The 21,734-nt window shown below is 43.8% G+C and overlaps 1 protein-coding gene across 2 annotated transcripts in view; it reads left to right on the forward strand.

The window, feature by feature from the left end:
* CHST8 (carbohydrate sulfotransferase 8) overlaps window positions 1-21,734 on the forward strand; it is a 366,198-nt gene that overhangs the window by 311,374 nt on the left and 33,090 nt on the right. Inside the window, exon 1 of one of the 2 annotated variants that reach the window (XM_066584103.1) lies at window positions 8,645-8,729. The exons of the other annotated variant lie outside the window; for it this stretch is intronic. The gene's annotated coding sequence lies outside the window, so the exon portion shown is untranslated. Of the gene's footprint in view, window positions 1-8,644; window positions 8,730-21,734 lie in introns of those variants that run through there. 2 annotated transcript variants of the gene reach the window in all.

The following is a 21,734-nucleotide window of genomic DNA, read 5'->3' on the forward strand; positions in this document are numbered from 1 at the left end:
CAGAAGGAACTAAGCCTGACCTCCGTATATATAAATGCCCAGTATTAGTTACACAGAGTTAGAGGACCCCTTGTTATATAGCGGGGCGGTTGTGCATGGATTGAGATTCCCCCTTCCCACGGTCATTCTGTGACCTCATCATTTCATATATCTTCACGTTTTTTTACTACTTTAGCACAATGAAACCACATTCTTAAAGACAAACCATCTGCATCCCCGCATTCTAAGACCTGTAGTATTTTTATTCTTCCAGTAACAAAGCTAAGCAAGGGCTCGTTATTTGTGGAAAAATTTATAGTTTTGTATGGCTTTTATTACATTTTTTGGTATTAGTTCTGGTATTAGTTTTTAAAATTATAATTTTTATGGCATTCGCCACACGTGATAAATAAAATATTTTCATTGTTTGGGTCATTATGAATGTAGTAATACATTTTTATATTTTGCAGTCTTAAAAAAGAAACGGTTGTTATTTTATCTATTTAAAATTATTTTTGTGGGGAAAAAAATGTGTATTTTTTTAAACTGGATTTTTTTTTGAAAAATTCAACTTTATTGAACTTTTTTTACACTACTTTATAGTCAATCAAGAGGACTTAAAAATGCAATTCTTTGATTGCAAGGATAGTACACTGCATTACTTATGTAGTGCAGTCTACTGTGTGTATGACATCAGCCTACTAGGGTCATAGGCCGTCTGTCCATGGCTGGGACAGAATATCGCTAGCAATGTCCCGCTGCGGGGGAGGAGAGGGGAGCACGGTAAGGTCTCCGCGATGAGCCTATTTAATAGATAGGCTCACTGCGGAGAATCGCAGCATGCCGCGATTTTAATTACGCGAGCGGAGAATCGCTATGATTCTCCACTCGTGGACGTCGGGCTGCGCCTTCCATAGTTCTCCTATGGAAAGCGTGGCATGCGAGCTCCGTGGGCGATTTATCGCCGCAGATCTCGCAAATGACAACTCGCCCGTGGACAGACAGCCTAATAGGCTGAGTTACATGGCTTACATGGAGGCCTTTGTCAGGCCACTAGCTGCCATGGGAACCTATTGGTACCTTACGATCATATTACGGGGGGCTCATGAGTGTCTGGAGGAGCTGCTTCACCGTGTCACCTGCTTACATGCTGCAGTCAGTTGTTTGGGGTTAAAGGTTTTGTTTGGGGTCTGAGGTTTCTCCCCTCCTGGCAGTTAGAGCAGGACCCTGGTTGTCAGCAGTCAGCCAAGTCACCACCTTAAAGCGATGGATGTGCGGGTTTAAAGCCCATTAGTGAGGTCAGTAACGAGGTAGATTGGCCGTCACTAATGGGAGTCCATCCAAGGTGCTCCGCTTCTGTACATAGAGCTGCTTCAACCATTTCCAGTTCTCTTAAGCTAATTTGCATGTGTTGCGATCTGTTGCAATATTTTTACATTATTCCGTTTTTTAGATACTTTCATTCTAAATGTATCATTTTAATTTATTTCCCAAAGCTTGTGGGTTATAATGCTGCAGCTGCAGAGGGCTGCAATGTGACTCCGGTGACTGATAAGCGCCTGCCTGTGATGTAATGACGGTAATTATCCGCTTACGTCTTGGCGGGGTTATTTAGCTTCCTCTTTATTTCTATTACATGGTGAGTGAGGCACGGTCCGCCTTGGGTCATTCATCACCATGGAATGAATGTTCGGCTTCCGTATATTGAAGTTACTATTTTATCCTAAATAATTAATGTGTAACGGCCCAATAACTTATATTGCCACCATTCATCGCGGCCTGACGTATTGTACAAGCGGAGACGTCATTATTCATCACTTCTCTTGGCTTTTATTTCTCAATGAGTCGTCTCCGTAGGCCTCGCCGCGCGTCTGGTACTGCAGGGTAACTAATGCGTTCTTCATGTCTCCCCTACATGCTGACTGATTTATAGGTAAGTAATATTACCCGCTTTCTTCCTCATTGCTGATACTTTACCTTCCAGTCATTTATGTTGCCTCTTCGGGTCCATTCACACGGACGTATGCCGCATGGGTGCGGGAAAGTCACTATTTCATTTAACTCTTATACACCGTCTCCTGGCTTCATGCATAAAAACGCAGTGAATTCGCTTGTAACGTGCAGATTTATTGCGCTTTTTAACGCTTCCATAGACTTCAATGGGTGTTTTTGGTCCATAATACGGCCCTCTATGGGACATGCTGCTATTTTGTTTCATGCCGGAATACACCCATAGAAGTCAGTGGTGTTCCATAAATCATTCTGTGTGAATGAGCCCTTAGTCAGGAATAAGCAACTTGTAACTGTGAACCCCCAAATGGGATCCTCAGACCTTCGTTGAGCGTCACTATGTAAGGCACAAGACTTATCACTCCTGGGCTTATATAGAGGACAGTCAAAAAGATGGATCCAATGCGGTCTGAATACTGCTGTCCTGTACTGAAATAACAGTAGTGTGCTTGAATAGGAAGGCAAGGGTGTGCTACATGATGGTATGGGGCTCGGCCACTGGGGGCGCTGGAACATGGATTTCAATTTTTGCTCCTCTGAGAACGAGAGAGTAAAACCCAATTGCAAAGTTGAGGAGTACCATGTGAGAAGCAGAAGTCCACTTTCCGCGTCTCTCTAAGCCCCGCGGGACCGCGGCTATGGCTGACGTAAGGAAAGCGTACTGGAAGTGGCCTCCTCCTGCTACAATACATGCATGGAGCCGTCGTTGGACCTGTATTCATTCCAGGTCCTCACAACGCAGATCGCTACCTGAATCTCCTGCTGACATTGGATGACTTCCTGGATGATCTGCAGCTATAGTAGCAGAAGGAAGCCACTATTACACTTTCCTTACTTCAGTCATAGCAGCGGTCACATGGGACTTAGAGAGACATGGAAAGCGGATTTCTCCTTCTCACATGCTACTCTTCAACTTTGCAATTGGGTTTTACCCTCTATTGTCTTACAGGGGGCACAACACAAAATTAAAATCCATGTTCCGTACCCCATACCATCATGTAGCACATCCATGCCTTTCTATTCAAGTACACTATTGTAATTTTAATATAGGACAGTGGTATTTCGATCTAGCGCTGGATCTGTCTTTTTGACTACAGCCTGTATACTAACTAGATCCTTCAGATCACTGGCACAGGGATAAATGACGGCTACTGATAAGTTTACATTCTGGACACTAGGAGTCCAAAAAAATCCTAGTAATAATTGGGGGTCCCAGAATAATTCTAAACTAGCTCCGATGTTTCAGGATTGACCCTTTGGTGTCCTAAATGGATTATACATGATACATAGTATATCAGCCAAGTGAAGAAGGAATGTATGATCTGGTATTCTGAGCAGGAGCCTTCTGGTTAATTCTATGCCTCGCATGCTCATTGAAATGGGGTTTCTAGTCTCGTATAAGGTAATTACTGTATCCTGAACATTGTATTGTTCTGCAGTATATTTTGTTTCAATTCCCTGAACACCCATACAGAACTAATGCCACAGTTCCCCCAGCTAAGGGTTTTGTTACAATGTATCCAGTGTAGACCATAGCTTGTCAGGCCGGGAAGGGGGGGGGGGGGGGGGGGCGTCCAACTCGTATTCACCAAGGGCCACATCAGCATTATGGTTGCCTTTAAAGGACCTTTTATAAGGGCTCATTTAAATCGGTCTATTGCTGCTTCATATTGCACATGTAATACGGACAGCTTCATCTCTATTGATTTACATTGGGGCATTCAGGCTACAATGGCTATGGAGCTCTATGCACTATGATGGGGTTTCTTTAGCACCGAGCTCCCTACTGTGACTTAGAGCGGTGTGAGGGTATGCGCCAGAGCTCAGATGGCACCCGCTCCCTCTTCTGCCAAGCATTGACTGCGTCCTACGGGAAAAGGTCCTCTGTATCTGCACCTTGCCCTAGGCCACCTAAAACGGAGTGGTGGGCCGGATTCTGTCTGCGGGTCTTGAGTTTGACCCGTGCTTTAATGGAGTACTTGCTCTTTACTCCTGGCTGTATTTACTACAGAACACAGTCAGTCATCATTGGTGAGCGAGAGCTTACGCTCTGCGCCACACGGTGGAGCCCAGCAATTAGCGCTATTACAAGGGCATTAATGGTGCCTGTATAATGGCACCCTCTGGGTTATATTCTACGGCTACTGCTAGCGCTTGTATTTTCCCAACAATTGCCGGGTGAAGCCTGCAAGCGTATGTGCAGCCTGGTAGTTACCGCTACTACCCAGGTGGTAATGGCATCCATAGATCAACGCCCTTTCAGGTCTCAGAAGATGGCCTAAATTAGAAGGAGTTGCAGCAAACGCTTAGCGGTAAGATGTTTCAGCCTCTTGATGTAAGACTCGATGATGCAGTTCACTGACAGCAAGCAGAAATCCTAAGAATAGTTCAGAATGGTCAGCTTGCACAAGGAATATTTAGAATAGAAATAATTGAAGCGTTTTTACTCGGCGCCATCACCGGCCGTCGGCTCAGAACTCATATTAGGTTACTGGCATATAAAAGTTGCACATTTTGGCACAAATCATATTTGCATCAAAATTTGCAACTTTTTCCTTTTCTTGCCACTTTGAAAAGTAAAAATGGTAAATACATAGGGTCAAGGCTTAACGGAGGGGATGTGCCCCCCGCGGGCTAGCAGATGTACTGCAATGTATGCCAGAAACTGGAGTGAGTTGTAACTTCAACCTACACCAGCGTATAGATGGTATAGATTCTAGACCGATCCAGATGCACTTACTGTATTGTGACGCTTCTACCTCCAAATACAATTGGTGGATTTTACCCCAGAAATGACAAATAATTGTAAAAAGCACCAAATATCATTCTTGTAGGAAGGCAGCAGGCATCGGCGCAGGGCGCTCCTCCCCAGCGAACACATGAGCCATAAAATCTTACCATGTCAGCATCTCCCTTTTACGTTTTTATTCAATTTCCACAAAGTACAAACTGCAGCGTTTTGGCTGCAGACAAACTTTTTTCGAGTGAAAAAAAGCAGCTTCTGTAGCGGAAATGTCGATGTTTGTGCTTTTCTGGGATTTGAATAAATGTGGAACAAGGAGATGCTGACTTTGTAACATAATATCGGCGATACTTGTGATGCTATGGGGCTTATTCACTACTGGAAATGTAACTGTTTTCTGCTGCAAATTGTGCCAGAAACGGGAAAACATACTTTGCTTCACATTTACCATGTGTTTTAGATACTTTTGGGCACACTTTTTTTTGCTGTCTGACAAAGGGGCGTTCCTTTGTTTAAAAAAAAAAAGTGGGGGGAAGAATAGCCCAAATTGTGCCAGTGAGCAACACTCGCCACTTTGGCACCCGACAGTCATCCAATGTAAAAGGACCCCATTTTACAGTATTAGTACATAAGCCCCATGTCTTTGCTTCATTTCCAAACTCACTTCTCCATGTTCCTGAACATGCGGACGGTGTACGACACATTTGTGCTCCAGTCTTGCCCTGAGTGCACAACGAATATTCAGTACACAAGGCAACTCCAACCATGGAGTATACCCTAAATCCATAATGTGACTCCTAACAAGAGCAGCATATATACTGTATATAAGTGTAATATTGGGCCCAGGGTGTGTATGGATAGTACATTACCACCCAATGTAGCTCCCCGTTGTAAGCCTGTAACATATCTCACCCATGGTGAAGATGCGGGCCCCCACCTGTACACACCCTATACATTTATTGAACCTTGTCTGTGTAGGGCGACCGTATAATGAATGTATGTAATACCTAGCAGTAACTGGTGGGCCGGTGATCCCAGGATTTGTCTATGTCGGTGTAGTCCGAGAGCACTAACCTTATTTAGTGTTGGGTAGAGCTAATACACCTCCGTTATAACAAAGGGGTTTTTTTAATCCTTTTTATGGCCGTTTTATTATATCATAAAAAAACCACAAAGATGTAAACTATTTTTCTGCTTAGTTGCATTCCAAAACTGAGAAGTGCCCTCCGGGGCGCCATCATCATTGTGCTTCGTTTTTTAATTAACCTCTTTGTAACTGGTGGTTACCTGTTATTGATTTTACTAATTTGGCGTCCTTTGGGGGGGGGGGGCACCAGACTTGGCACTTCTGTGATGATTTGCTTGCAGAAACTTTTTTTCTTTTCGGTGCTGGGAAATTTTATGGTATTCTGCGGCCTCTTACGTCAACCCTAGAAGGACTTTGTAATGATTCTTATGACTTCGTATGGCTGTAAGTTGTGGGAGCTGCAACCTGCTGATAGAAAGGGGCTACATTTTGCCTTTAGGTTAACCCTTTCCAATCCACTGTCTGACGTCTGAAGACATTATGATTTCAGGCTGTACAGCTCCGATGTTGGAAGACGTCCGTCGGGGTTCTCTTACTGTATATCGCCAGCCTCTCTGCTGTCGGAGCCTATCCAACGTGTCACCTCATGCAGTACTGACTTTAGCCAGCAGATAGCGCCGTTGTATAACGGCAGAAAAAGAGTAAGCCCCCTAGGAAAACCAGGGTACAAATTGGATTGGAACGGGGTTAATAGGACACCGATGGAATTATTTGACGGTAGACGGGGTTAAAAATTAATTCAAAAAGTCTTAAAAATAAATAAGGCAATTTTTATGTTAATGTGGAAATCACCAAGAAGCACGATGACGGATTTCCCCCATGCTGATGAGAAATAAATGAGATTTTTTTTTTTATTACCAAACTTTATGGTGTTGAGTTCTGAATGTAAATGTACTGTAGTAGAACACGAGCCGCCCCGTAATTACCCAACTGCTGCCATAATTTCATCTAAAAAGCTTTCGTTTCAGCATTTTATGCGCAGAAACAAACATACTGTAGAAAGCTTTGTGTTTATTCATGTCATTCCTCGGCAGTCGGCAAATGAGCCCATTTCAGCGCCGGCTACGAGGAGTTTTCGTGGCGCCGTGTAGCCCTTCCTGAATGAACACGATACTGATTGCATACAGATCCGTTATTCTTTAGCGATGTGATGTCACGGTGGTTTACGATGGGTTTCGTTGTGTAAAGATAAGAGAAGAATGGATTCTTGATGGGTTAACCCTTTGCAATCCAATTTTGAATCCAGGGTTTCCTAGGGGACTTTCTCTTTCTGCCATTATACAATGGCGCCATCTGCTGGATAGAGCCAGTACTGCGGTATGTGACATGCTGGAGAGGCCCCCGACAACAGAGCGGCCAGTAATCTACAGTAAGAATACCCTGCCGGATGTCTTCTGCCATCGGAAGCTGTACAGCCTTCAATCAAAATGTCTTTAGACGTCAGACAGTGGATTGGAAAGGGTTAAGATAACTTTTTGTGCCTCGCTATCACAATCGGGGAGACATTTGTTGCATCGGCATGGAGTGGTCACTTTGTGGTTTACTCCTTCATATGATGGAAGAGCTGTGGCACCTTAAAGGGAATCTGCGACCTCGCTTTTTGTAGTAACGGAATATACTTTTACATGTGGGAGGAGCATAAAAACAGCATTTTAAAAAAAAAATGGCATTAATTAAAAACATTTTCCAAAACTATGCTTACGTGTTTCGAACCTTTATTCCGTTTCAATCTGCCTTCCATCTGGATATATCGTCCCAGGAAGTGCCATATGCTAGTTACCTGTGGGCGTCCGATGGGTGGTCCACCTCTGCCGGCGGTCCGCGCTCTTTCTTCCTATTCAACTAAAAGAAATGCCTTTGCTGAATGATGTCTCCGACTCTGTCAGGATGTAATGGGTCTGTGTGCTATCCAGGAAATACACGGCAAGCACACGGAAGGGGAGATACGCCCAGATGAATGGCCTCTCATTGTCGGATCACTGAGGGTGGTGTCAGACCGCACAAGTGAATGGAGGCAGAGCGGGCCGGACATCCCCATCCACTGCAAACTGTTTATACTGAGCGAGAAGTTACTCACTAGTTCCATTTCAATGACAACTATGTAGTATGCAGTCCTAAGCTCTCACTCACGACCTGAAGGTTGCGGGTTCAATCCCCGCATGGTTCAGGTAGCCGGCTCAAGGTTGACTCAGCCTTGTGAGGTCGGTAAAATGAGTACCCAGCGACTATCAGCCCGTGTAAAAGTCCAGAAGAGTAGGAGCAGCCATATACATTGGAAGGGGAGAGACGTTCTAAGTCTGAGCTCACTTTATATGTAACCACCGAGGTCAACATATGCGCTGGGAGGGTTCAGTGTATGCCGGAGGATACATTTATTCAGTACTGTTGTAAACTACACTATTTCATACAGAGATGTGCCGTTAAAAAAAAGTGTCTAAAACAAAAAAATGAAATAGTGTGTGGTGGGGGCTTTATATGTTAGTCGTGCACTTTTCCATGTTTTTGCATCATTTACAGACTGCGCGAAGGTAAGGTTCTGCTTCTATTTCGGATTACATTGCACTCTGTACAGAACGATGAGGCGGGTGACGGCGCCAGCGACGCGATCTTGACAGCTGCTTGTTAAACTCGGTTGCTTCTAGACAGCTGCGCTTGCAAAATTGTATTCTTCGTAATATGGGCCAGAAAGTATATTTTGTGTATGTGCGGAAGGCCTCCCAGCGAGACCCATTACAAAGAGCAACAAATCCCCCACCCTGGGTATGCATAGGAAGTAGTTCTGGGGTCAGGACCCCGGCTTAATATCTACCTCTGAAGAAAGCAGACGTGGCCCAGACTGCAAAAACTTCCCTCACTACAAAGGAGATCAGTAAAAGGTGATGGATTTCGGCTGAGCGGTGCCGGATTAGTGTAAGTGACGGCACATGATGCTTTGTGGAAGGTTTTAAAGGGTAAGAAAATGGATTTTCAGGACCATTAATTCTACTACTTGCAGATTATTCTCAACAACCCTGCCTCTTCCTTTTTCTGGGGCCGGCGCTGACGGGTGGGAATATGGCAGGGTATCGTTAACATCTAGGTGAATGAATAACTGCTGGTAATCTTCGGGTCTTTGATGTTCAGATTAATGGTCTCCATATAATAGTGCAATTGCAGAAGTCAGGATGGAAGTCAGGGTATTGTCTAACGACATAAAGGACCCCGCTAGAATAATAAAAGCGCAGCGCCCATCCTCCCGTGTCGCCTGAAAGAGCCTGCAGCAAAATCTGGATTTTTATTTAAATAATTGGATATTAGAAAGTTATCAGAGGTCTTAATTATACACTGATTGAGATTTATTAATCATAGACTGGTAGAGTTGGAAGAGACCACCAGGGTCATCGGGTCCAACCCCCTGCTCAGTGCAGGATCACTAAATCATCCCAGACAGATATTTGTCCAGGCTCTGTTTGAACACTTCCATTGAAGAACTCACCACCTCCCGTGGCAACCTGTTCCACTCATTGATCACCCTCATTGTCTAATATCTAATCTGTGTCTCCTTCCTTTCAGTTTCATCCCATTGCTTCTAGTCTTTCCTGGTGCGGATGAGAATAGGGCTGATCCCTCTGCAGGGTGACAACCCTTCAGATATTTGTAGACAGCTATTAAGTCTCCTCTCGGCCTTCTTTTTAGCAAGCTATCTGACCAGTATGACGTTTTATCACCAGTTTCCCTCTCTACACCCACGAGCTCAGGAAAAAAATGAGAATAAAGGCCCATTTACACAGGACGAGTGTCTCTCCTTTCGCTCCCCTGCCCCTCTCCATTGAGATAACACAGCCGCCGTTCACTACTGAACGGCCGCTGTTTAAACTGCATGATGAGCGATGAGCTTCATTGCTCATCTTTTATGCAGAGGAAGGCAAAAAAAATCCATTTAGGCAGAAGCCAATTAGCCCATTTGTGGAAAAAAAAAAATTCCCAACTCTATACTGGCAGTCAGAATAATCCCTGGATTAACTTTTGAAAGTTCCTACCTGACTCCAAGATCCGGATCAACAACCGAGCTAGTTATTTAACGTCTAATAGTAACTGTAACAATAACTGAAAAGCCAGAATATACTCCAGAAGGATAAGATACTTTACTCCTCACACCCCACAGCCAGCCAGCAACCCACTGTACACAGATGAGGGGCAAAAACCATGAAACAGTCTGTCTGTACATGGCTATCTTTCCTTCTGGAGAAGACCCTAGTTTTGGCTTATATTCCCAGTCATTGTTTAAAGGCCAGACATTGACTTGCAGGAATTCTGCCTTCTAATAGGTGGCGCTGTGGAGACATTTGTTCCATCTTTCCATTTGCATAAATTTCCCAGAGTAGCATGCATGGCCTTATAAGTCTCCTCACACGACTAGCTTCTCTCCCTAAGGAGAAACGATCCCCCCAGAGTACATGGAGCGTGCTGAACAAATACAGCGTTACGGCTGAGCGACCCTTCATGAAGGAGAATGCGGCATCTGAGATGTGAGCTCCTGTTGCGTAATCCTTGGAGAATGACAAGAAGGGTCTGTGTTCGTGGGGTAAGGGAGACTATTCTTCTTCCTACATGAGGGGGAGGATGAATGGCAGCCCGTGTCATCTCCCTTAACAGTCAGATAAGCCCCTGATTTATCACTGATCCAAACCATCTGAAATTTTCCATGTTGAACTTCAATATTTTGACAAGGTGGTTTAACCTTTCTTGAAATCCAGAACAAGAGCAATATCCCCTGAAGCTTCGGAGACGGAGAAGGAGATTGAATAAAGACCTTGAAGTATTTCTATTCTAAAGGACTACTCCATGCATTTCTCCCCTAAAATTTTTTTTTTTTTTTTTTAAGGGATTCAGCCGCTTTCCATATTACAAGTAAATCCTGAAGGCAGGGAATTGAAAGTGCGCGACTTACGGGGAAGAATGTGTGAAAATGCCCGCTGAGCTCATCAGTCATAAGGAGTTAACCTTGTCATGTCCTTGAAGGGAGAGAAGATAAAATAAAGTTTTTACATGGAACATCTTGTTCCGCAAACCCAAAAACGAGAGGAATCAGTGGGAAGACGAAATGTTAATGAATCCGGATTAATTACAGAAGTAACTCTGAATGAATGAGAGGTTATCGCAGAACTGCCCGGATTAGTAGCAGGAGTCGCCTGTTGGGACCTTGCTTAGCACGATCTCTTCATGGCGTTGTTCAGACTAATGCAGCATCAGATATATATAATATATATCCTGTTCCCCTGAAAATAAGACATACCCTGAAAATAAAACATAGCATGATTTTGGATACAAAATGATTTTTCAGGCTTTCTGAGGATGCTTGAAATATAAGCCCTACTCCAAAATTAAGCCCTGCTAACAGTTAATTAAAAAAGTCAATTTAAATAGTGTCCAGGCAGCTATACATGTAAAAAAGTTAAACCTTTTTGAACAAAAATTAATATAAGACACTGTCTTATTTTCGGGGAAACACGGGGTATGTATATATATATATATATATATATATATATATATATATATATATATATATATATATATATATATATATATATATATACACTACCGTTCAAAAGTTTGGGGTCACATTGAAATGTCCTTATTTTTGAAGGAAAAGCACTGTACTTTTCAATGAAGATAACTTTAAACTAGTCCTAACTTTAAACAAATGCACTCTATACATTGCTAATGTGGTAAATGACTATTCTAGCTGCAAATGTCTGTTTTTTTGTGCAAAATCTACAAAGGTGAATAGAGGCCCATTTCCAGCAACTATCACTCTAGTGTTCTAATGGTACAATGTGTTTGCTCATTGGCTCAGAAGGCTAATTGATGATTAGAAAACCCTTGTGCAATCATGTTCACACATCTGAAAACAGTCTAGCTCCTTACAGAAGCTACAAAACTGACCTTCCTGTGAGCAGATTGAGTTTCTGGAGCATCACATTTGTGGGGTCAATTAAACGCTCAAAATGGCCAGAAAAAGAGAACTTTCATCTGAAACTCGACAGTCTATTCTTGTTCTTAGAAATGAAGGCTATTCCATGCGAGAAATTGCTAAGAAATTGAAGATTTCCTACAGCGGTGTGTACTACTCCCTTCAGAGGACAGCACAAACAGGCTCTAACCAGAGTAGAAAAAGAAGTGGGAGGCCGCGTTGCACAACTAAGCAAGAAGATAAGCACATTAGAGTCTCTAGTTTGAGAAACAGACGCCTCACAGGTACCCAACTGGCATCTTCATTAAATAGTACCCTCAAAACACCAGTGTCAACATCTACAGTGAAGAGGCGGCTGCGGGATTTTGGGCTTCAGGGAAGAGTGGCAAAGAAAAAGCCATATCTGAGACTGGCCAATAAAAGAAAAAGATTAAGATGGGCAAAAGAACACAGACATTGGACAGAGGAAGACTGGAAAAAAGTGTTGTGGATGGATGAATCCAAGTTTGAGGTGTTTGGATCACAAAGAAGAACGTTTGTGAGACGCAGAACAAATGAAAAGATGGTGGAAGAATGCCTGACGCCATCTGTTAAGCATGGTGGAGGTAATGTGATGGTCTGGGGTTGCTTTGGTGCTGGTAAGGTGGGAGATTTGTACAGGGTAAAAGGGATTCTGAATAAGGAAGGCTATCACTCCATTTTGCAACGCCATGCCATACCCAGTGGACAGCGCTTGATTGGAACCAATTTCATCCTACAACAGGACAATGACCCTAAACACACCTCCAAATTGTGCAAGAACTATTTACAGCAGAAGCAGGCAGCTGGTATTCTATCGGTAATCGAGTGGCCAGCGCAGTCACCAGATCTGAACCCCATTGAGCTGTTGTGGGAGCAGCTTGACCGTATGGTACGCCAGAAGTGCCCATCCAACCAATCCAACTTGTGGGAGATGCTTCTAGAAGCGTGGGGTGCAATTTCACAAGCTTACCTCAACAAATTAACAGCTAGAATGTCAAAGGTGTGCAATGCTGTAATTGCTGCAAAAGGAGGATTCTTCGACGAAAGCAAAGTTTGATGTAAAAACAATGTTATTTCAAATACAAATCATTATTTCTAACCTTGTCAATGTCTTGACTCTATTTTCTATTCATTTCACAACGCATGGTGGTGAATAAGTGTGACTTTTCATGGAAAACACAAAATTGTTTGGGTGACCCCAAACTTTTGAATGGTAGTGTATATATATATATATGTATGTGTATATATGTGTGTGTGTGTGTGAGTATGTGTATGTATATATAAATATAATGTGTGTGTGTGTATATATATATATATATATATATATATATATATAAAATCATTTTTTTTACCTAGTTAGAATACATAGAAAGCTGTCACAACTGAAGGAAACGCATGTCAAATGCCCTGAAGGGGGTTTTCCAGTTACCAGACAATATTTTTGCAATCGCACCAGCTGCTTTGAAATAGCAAACTGATCAGTACTTACCCATCCTCTGCCGCGGGGATCCAGCTCAGTTGCCCCGACATCTCCCCGCTAAATTGTTGTGGAAGATGTCATCAGCAAAACGTACCCGACTGCTGCAGCACCTCCTCTATGAACTCATGGCACCCAGGATGTGAGAGCTGATGCCCGGAGAACGGGTCACGTGAGTTCACTGATGCCATCTTCCACCACAATCACCGGGAGTACAGCGGGCCAACAGCACCCCTATGGCAGAGGACGGGTAAATTCTACATAGTAACATGGTAACCTAGTTTGTAAGGCTGAATGAAGACAATGTCCATCTAGTCCAGCCTGTCTAGCTTCCTGTTTTGTTGATCCAGAGGAAGGCAAAAAAAACCCAAGAGCAGAAGCCAATTAGCCCTTTTGGGGAAAAAATTCCTTCCCGACTCCTTAATGGCCATCAGACTGTTCACTGGATCAACCCCTAATAGTTCCTACCTGCCTGTATACCCGGATTAACAATTAACCTAAGACTTGTATCCTATAATGTCCTTCCCCTCCAGAAAGACATCAAGTCCCCTTTTAAACTCCTCTAAGGATTTTGCCATCACCACTTCCTCCGGTAGAGAGTTCCACAGTCTCACTGCTCTTACAGTAAAGAACCCCTTTCTATGTTGGTGATGAAACCTACTTTCCTCTAAACGTAGCGGATGTCCTCTTGTTACCGTTGCAGTCCTGGGTATAAACAGATCATGGGAGAGATCCTTGTATTGTCCCCTCATGTATTTATACAGAGTTATTTGGTCGTCTCTTAACCTTCTTTTTTCTAGAGTAAATAGTCCCAATTTGGATAGCCTCTCTGGGTATTCCAGTCCCGTCATTCCATGTATTAGTTTAGTTGCCCTTCTTTGAATCCCCTCAAGCACTGCAACATCTTTCCTGAGCACCGGTGTCCAGAACTGTACGCAGTATTCCATGTGGGGCCTGACAAGTGCCTTATATAATGGAAGGATAACGTTCTCATCCCTCACCCCTATACCTCTTTTAATACACCCCAAGACTTTATTGGCTTTTGCAGCAGCTGACTGGCATTGGTTACTCCAGTTTAGTCTACAGTCCACTAGTACCCCCAGGTCTTTTTCCACCTGCCTTTTCCCTAGTGGTACCCCATTTAGTGTATATTGGTGACATCCGTTTCTCCTGCCCATGTGCAGAACCTTACATTTATCAACATTGAGCTTCATTTGCCATTTTTCTGCCCAAGCCCCCAGCTTATCCAGGTCCGTTTGTAGCCGCACATTGTCCTCCGTTGCATTAATTATATTGTATAATTTTGTATCGTCTGCAAATATTGATATTTTGCTGTGCAGCCCCTCTATCAGGTCATGGATAAATATATTAAACAGAATGGGGCCTAATACTGAGCCCTGTGGCACCCCGCTAGCGACTGTGGTCCAAGCAGAGTACGAACCATTTATTACCACCCTCTGCTTTCTATCATTGAGCCAATTTTTTACCCACTTACACACGTTTACGCCCAGTCCGAGCGGTCTCATTTTGTATATTAGCCTATTATGTGGCACGGTGTCAAAGGCTTTAGAGAAGTCCAGATATACGAGATCCATAGACTCTCCCTGGTCCAGCTTAGAACTTACTTCATCGTAGAAGCTGATCAGATTGGTCTGACATGATCGCCCCTTCATGAATCCATGCTGGTGAGGAGTTATTCTGCTCTGCTTTTTTAAAGGCAGTTGGAGCTATTGCAGAAATGTTGTTCGGTAACTGGATAACCTCTTTAAAGGGGTTGTGCAAGAATAGTAAACATGGTTGAACAGCACCACACCTGATCACAGGGTGCACCTGGTATTGCAGCTCAGTTGCATTCACATCAGTGGAGCTGAACTGCAATATCAGACATGATGGATGGACAGGTGTGACGCTGTTTCAGGAAGAAAGCAGCCATGTTTTTCTGTTCTTGTACAGCTCCTTTAAATATAGCTAGCTACGTTTTTCACTTCTTAAAGGGATTATCCAGGCAGTGCGCAGTAGGATACACCGGGGTGGGAGCAGAAGTGTTGCTCCGAGCCCCGTATAGAGGCCGGCGCTTGTAATTGCAGGCGCAATTCTTATTAAAATCAATGGTAGCTATGTTTGAAATTGCAGGCACGTCTCCTATTTATGACAGCTCGCCTGCAAATACTAGTGCCGGCCACTACACAGGGGTCAGAGCAGCTCTTCCGCTCCGCCCCCGGTGTATCCTGGCGGGTGCTCCCTGAATAACCCCTTTAATATCTTTTTTTAAAATCTGTAATCTAATTTTTCCATGCCTGTTGCAAAGATATATACCACCAGCTTGAATACGTTGGGTAGGTTGATAGATGCCCCAGCAACCCCAAACATGGCAGCTTCTCCTCCAGAACTGATGTCTTCACCCATTGCTGGCCATATAGGCCTAGGGAGCCCTATAGGACTGGAGTAACAAAGATGGCCGCACCGCTTCACTGACTACCTGATGCATACAGTAAATTAGTTATGCATCATTAGTCTAAGACACTACATGCTTCTCTGACTGGCCAGCACTGTTCATGTGGGCAGCACCGGCCAATCATAGCAAGTGTAGTGTCCGTATGCATCAGGTAGTCAGAGAAGCGGTGCGGCCATCTTTGTTTCTCCAGGCCTGGAGAGTCCCTTTAACCCTTTCCAACCCCCTGTCTGACGTCTGAAGACATTCTGATTGAAGGCTGTACAGCTCTGATGTCATGAGACGTCCAGCAGGGTATTCCTACTGTATATTACTGGCCGCTCTGTTGTCGGGGGCCTCTCCAGCATGTCCTATACCGCAGTACTGGCTCTAGCCAGCAGATGGCGCCATTGTATAATGGCAGAAAGAGAAAACCCCCTAGGAAACCCTGAATCCCAAATTGGATTGCAAAGGGTTAAAGTTAGTGAGGTCATCCATTATATATATAATTGATTAAATATTTAAATTGCACCCCACCCCGTGCCGCTTGTGGCGATATGACGCCCTAGGTGATTGTCTACACCCTCCAGCCCCCTTGTCCCAGCCTGGAAATGGCTGTTGATGTAGTAAGTTTTTGTGTGGGTCTGCATGAGTGGATAGGCTGGTGAATAAGAGATTTATGTATTTTGATGAAGTTATCAACATTTTTACAAGTTCTGAAAATCACATTTTCTGATGTATAGCTCAAATAGATAATACTGTATAGGTGCCCAAGCCAATTTTCCCAAAGCAGGGCCCGCTCTTAAACGGGTTATCCAGTTGCAAACTATTATCTGCAGGATAGGCCATCAATAGTAGAACAGTGGGGCTTCACTGCCTAGGACCCCTGCTGATCAGCTGTTTGCTGGTCTCATATTCTTGTGCACTTAGCTGGTTTCTGTAGGACGCATACAGCTCCATTCCTATTGCAGTGGCCAGGCTTTGTATTACAGGCAAAGTTCCTATTCACTTCAATGTCAACTTGGTCTACAATACCAAACTTGGCCACTGCAGTAGGAATGGAGCTATCTGCTTCCTGCAGATAATCAGCTCTGTGCCTAAGCACACTGGTCCAGAAAACAGCGGATACCGGGCAGCAATCTCCCGGTGATCTTCTATTGATGGCCTACCCTGTGCATAGGCCATCAATAGTTTGCAACTGGACAACCCCTTTAATTACCATTTCTCTACTTTCTTTAACACGGGCAGAGTGTCATCTCGGAGCAGGGGATTCTGCTCTTTGGCTCTAGTATGGCATATGGAAAGAGGTTGATAAAGATAGAAGCACTATGCGGATGACCTCAAATAGAAGACCTTGTGGGCATTGGTTGCCTCCATGACACACATGGGCATTGATTGACCCCCGATGATTGGGGGCACCAGATAGACTACCGAACATGTTTCTGCCAACTAGGACCTCTGGGTGAAGAGGACAAGTACGGTCACACCTCATGTCTATAGTTTCTGCATAATCTTCTATGACGGCCTCGGTTGTACAGTACTTCTTGGGCTACTTGAATAATAGCAGATTAATCAAAGTGACAGTATTAGGAGTTTTTCTATTAGAGGAGATTTCCATATATTTGCCTGCAGATGTCTTCACATGTATATATAATGGAGAGGAGGACGGGACTCTACATACAGCCCATTGATTTCTGGGTCATTAAGCTAAATGTGCTTTCAGCCAAAAAGCTCCTAAACTACTGCAGGCTTCAATGTAATCGGATTTCCCCGCTGGACACCAAGATACATTTATATTCCTGACAAGGGTTTCCAGATACAGTAACCGCTATTAACACTTCATATCAGCGTGACCTTCAGTCTGGCAATAGTATCAGCATGCACAATCCGGTTCCCTCTGCTAAACCCGGTGCCCAGGCGGTGCGGGTACAAGTGGTAAATGCGGCACTATTTCTACCCTTCTGTAAGAAATTAATGGTAAAGCCAATTGTTATCTGTCTTCGGTTGTCCGTGTTGTATGGTGCTGTGGTGCGCATCTATGAAATGCAGATGAACCCCTGCCGAACATACTTCAGTGTATATATACACGTCCTAACTGCCTATGCCCGTATATAGATGTCCGTTGTATGTACTGTATGTGCCGCAAGATCATGAACCGAACACACTCCATGCATGGCGGGTATTGGCTGTCTTCGACAGCTGACGCCAATCTGCAATAGCCGCAATTGAAGGGACCTGTTAACCCTTTAAACTATGCTATCAATTCTGATTGCCCCCATTTAAATGCCTCAAACGCATCCCACCCTAATAAGACTGTAGGTGTGCCATCCGGGTGTTATGGCGTCCAGGACTGCCATTATTGTTTACCAATTATGATGTGCCTGTGACATGTCTTAATAGGATGCCTCTTACAATACAGTATAATACAATACCATAAGTATCGTCTTTTTTGGGGCACCCAGTCTCCAAGAAAAAATGGAATAGAAAGCAATGAAAGAGTCATATGAACCCCAAAATACTACTCCACAATCTGCTCTCAGATAATGTGCTGACCTCTCCTCTATGCAGCAGAAGGGAACATTTGGTAGTCAAGGGTGAAGGTGGTTTCTTGACTGACTCAGATTGTTGGTGCCCGGAGGTGTGGTGCCAGTATTTCTGAAACACTCATACTTGTTGGCTCTTACCATACAATGGTATCAAGAATGTACTAAGACTGGTTGAACCATGGACATACAGCTGGCAAAAGATCACATAGTGGCATGCTACATCTGGTTGATCATAGAGGCCAGTGCTGCAGAGCATGCTGGTATGTCTGTAGCGACGTGCCATAGTGGATCAATTGACCCAGCAGTACAACAGAAGGGAAGTTAGACGAATTTTTACAATGACCATGTGGTGTACCTTTCATCAGGCAGGGTTCAATAGCTAACGACCGACAGGGGTGCACCTACTGATCCTGCTTCATCGCCTCACATGGGTCCAGGAAAGAATCAGTGAACCTTGGACACATCGCAGAAGGACATGTAGAGTGAGGAGTCCTGTTTCTTGATGAACTATATGGACGGCCAGGTCCACATCTGGCGTAAGCAGCATGAAGCCGTATCCCATGGGTGCACCGTTAGGGTTCAATAGGCCGGTGGTAGTGGTGTCATGATCTGGGGAGCATTTTCCTGGCATGGCCTAGAACCATTAGTTATCATACCACAATCTTTCAATGGTGAATGCTGCAAGGACCTGTTAGCTGACCAGTTGCACCCATATCTACAGGAAGTCCTATCCAACGACAGTTCCATCTTTCAACAGGGTATTGCTCTGTATCATCAAGCTTGGGTCACTATGGAGTGATTGGAGGAACATGACAATGAATTTGCCCTAGGCCCTATTGAACTGTAACCCCATTGAACATGCTTGTGATATGCTCGTAAGGGCTGTGAGATCTGCTCCCACCTATCCACAAAATATCCTCCAATTGATGGAGCTGCTGCAGCGGGCATGGGTTGAGTTGAGAATGGAAGATGTTTGCCACCTTGCGGAATTTGTTCCCCAATGCCTGAAAGCCGTGATCGCTCAAAAAGGTGAACCAACCCATTACTAAGTAGGCATTCCTAATGTAGTGATCAGAAAGATCATCTTGAGTGCCGTTATCTAGTTTCTAAATACACGGTGGAGGGATCTAAGGAGGCTTGCTGTCATCCACCAATTGGTGAGTTTTAGAGAGGGACACTCTTTGTAGCCGCTCTGTGCTCTGGAATAAGGGACCCCCTCTATCAATACCGAATGCCTTCATAATGCTTTCTCAATTTGTGTTTTCTAAACCAGAAAACCCTCCTATCTCTGTAGAACATCACCAGATCTTGTCGTGACCTCAGCCGCCAGTTAACTTTCCATCATGCCAAGTAGACCTATAACATGGCTTCCCGACAAGCCATCACACAACCCCAATCACACGTCCTTAACAAACATCCAGGCAGTGATCTGCCCTTGTCAAAGTCACGGTGTCTGTTGAGCTTGTCTATATGCAAATATGAGATGTGACAATAGAGACGAAGTTAAGGTGTTTAAGTGGAAACCATAAGAACGTGCCGACAGCATCTGCAAACTAATGATGTTAATTAATGATATTCCCATGGACGAGTCTGGTACAGACAGGATGGGAAATCAAGAGAACAGACTAAGTTATTTCCGCCTTCCTTACCAGATTCTTGCTGAATTTAAATTAAGAGCAGAAAATGTCAATCTCTAATTAGGAAACCAAAATAACTTAGCGTGGTTAGATAAAAGCACAATGCCGCCTTCTCTGGACATGATTTCAAGGCAGTCGCATGCAATGGCTATTTAGTTCATGTAGCACGAAAAATTAATGGTGTATATTTAAGAAAATGTTTGCAATTAGTTTTTTTTCCATTTTTCAAGTCCTTTAATGGTTTCTTAAGCCTGGTGACCACGTTACAGTAGCTAATACATGAAATATTCTATGCGTCTATAGTGCCCATAGAGGGATATGCTGTATCTGAAGATAACCTGCTTCCCTACCTTTCTCATTGGTAGTGTGACCAGGAATGAAGGATGTAAATGGGGGAAATGAATGTCTGCCATCCTGTCCATAATGTGTGAACCACTATGCACTCACTATATTAATAGTATTAAAGGAGTTTTCCACGCAAATACTGTTGACTGGCGCGGGTCTGCCACCCGGGACCCCAGCCAAACAACTGATTGGGCATCCGCTGAGAGCCCCGTAATACACAGGAGTCAAAGCAGTTGTAGATAGCTCCGATGCCTGTGTAGTGGCCGGCACTTGTAACTGCAGCTCTCGGTAGAATTAATGACTGCTGCACCTGCAGTTACAAGCGCTGGCCACTACACAGAGCCAACTCTTTCCGCTCTGACCTGTATGTATTGTGACGCTGACATCGGGCAACCAGTCAGCTGATCGGCCAATCAACTATTGATGACTTATCCTGAGGTCCAAACAGTTGAAAAGTTTGCCTCTTACTTCTTCTTCGCTTGATTGTCACTAAATTTATTTTGATTTCGTAAAGGGACGCTGCGGTGCTTATTGCCCGCATCCTCCACCAGAAACGAAAGACAAATGAAATTAGTTTTCTCTTTGAAGCATCATGAATAATTACTGTGTTTAATCGCTCCGTGCAGCGAGTACAAGAGATGAATCTCTAAAATGAGGCTACGTTTTGACAAAACCAGACACGGCGCCATCAATTTTAGATTTAAAAAGCCGCGCAAATTGACAAACCAAAGTTGTGGTCTGTTGTGTGTGTTTTTTTTCTTCACCGTCTCTCTATAAATATTCACTATTGTAGGACGCAGTCTAAATTGTTATATGTCTGCTCCGCCATACTGCTGATTTACGTATCAAAATTCATAATTAGCCACAGTACATTATTCAAAGGCGAATACCATATTTATTCAATAACAAATAAAGTGTGGGGGAGATCCATTATTTAGAATGAAATAGCACTGGAGCAGTTATTAAAAATCTATGAAATACACCATTCCCTGCAGCGACACCTCCCACAATTTCTATAATTTGTTTTCCAATTATATTGCAAAACTCTCAGCATGACGCGGCTCTCGGCTCCTGGCTCTCAATTAGCCTGGCTTATTCAAGCTTTCGATGTTTACCAATGCACAGTCAATGCCTTGTCAGCTGATCGACAGGTCGGCGGGACCACTTAACTAGTGGTGATATTAATTATTGTCAATGCTGCGCTTACCATCTGGAGACATAAAGGGACGGCAGCTTGTTGGATGGTGTAAAAACAATCAGATCAGGAGTCTGTTCTCTCCGTGTCCTACAGTTTTTGTATGTTTTTTGTTTTTTTTGTATTGTGGGATCCGGGTGTTTTCAGTAATGAGTCACATTACCATAATAAATTTGCATAGAAAACCTAAGAGCTAATTCACACCGGCGTATGCAATGTCACTCTGTAAGAAATGGATTGATTTCACTGCACTTGTGTTGTGCCTATTAAAATAGTATGTAAAGCCGAAAAAAGACATCTGTCCATCCAG

This window comes from Eleutherodactylus coqui, chromosome 11 (assembly GCF_035609145.1).
Source record: "Eleutherodactylus coqui strain aEleCoq1 chromosome 11, aEleCoq1.hap1, whole genome shotgun sequence".
Lineage (NCBI taxonomy): Eukaryota > Metazoa > Chordata > Amphibia > Anura > Eleutherodactylidae > Eleutherodactylus > Eleutherodactylus coqui.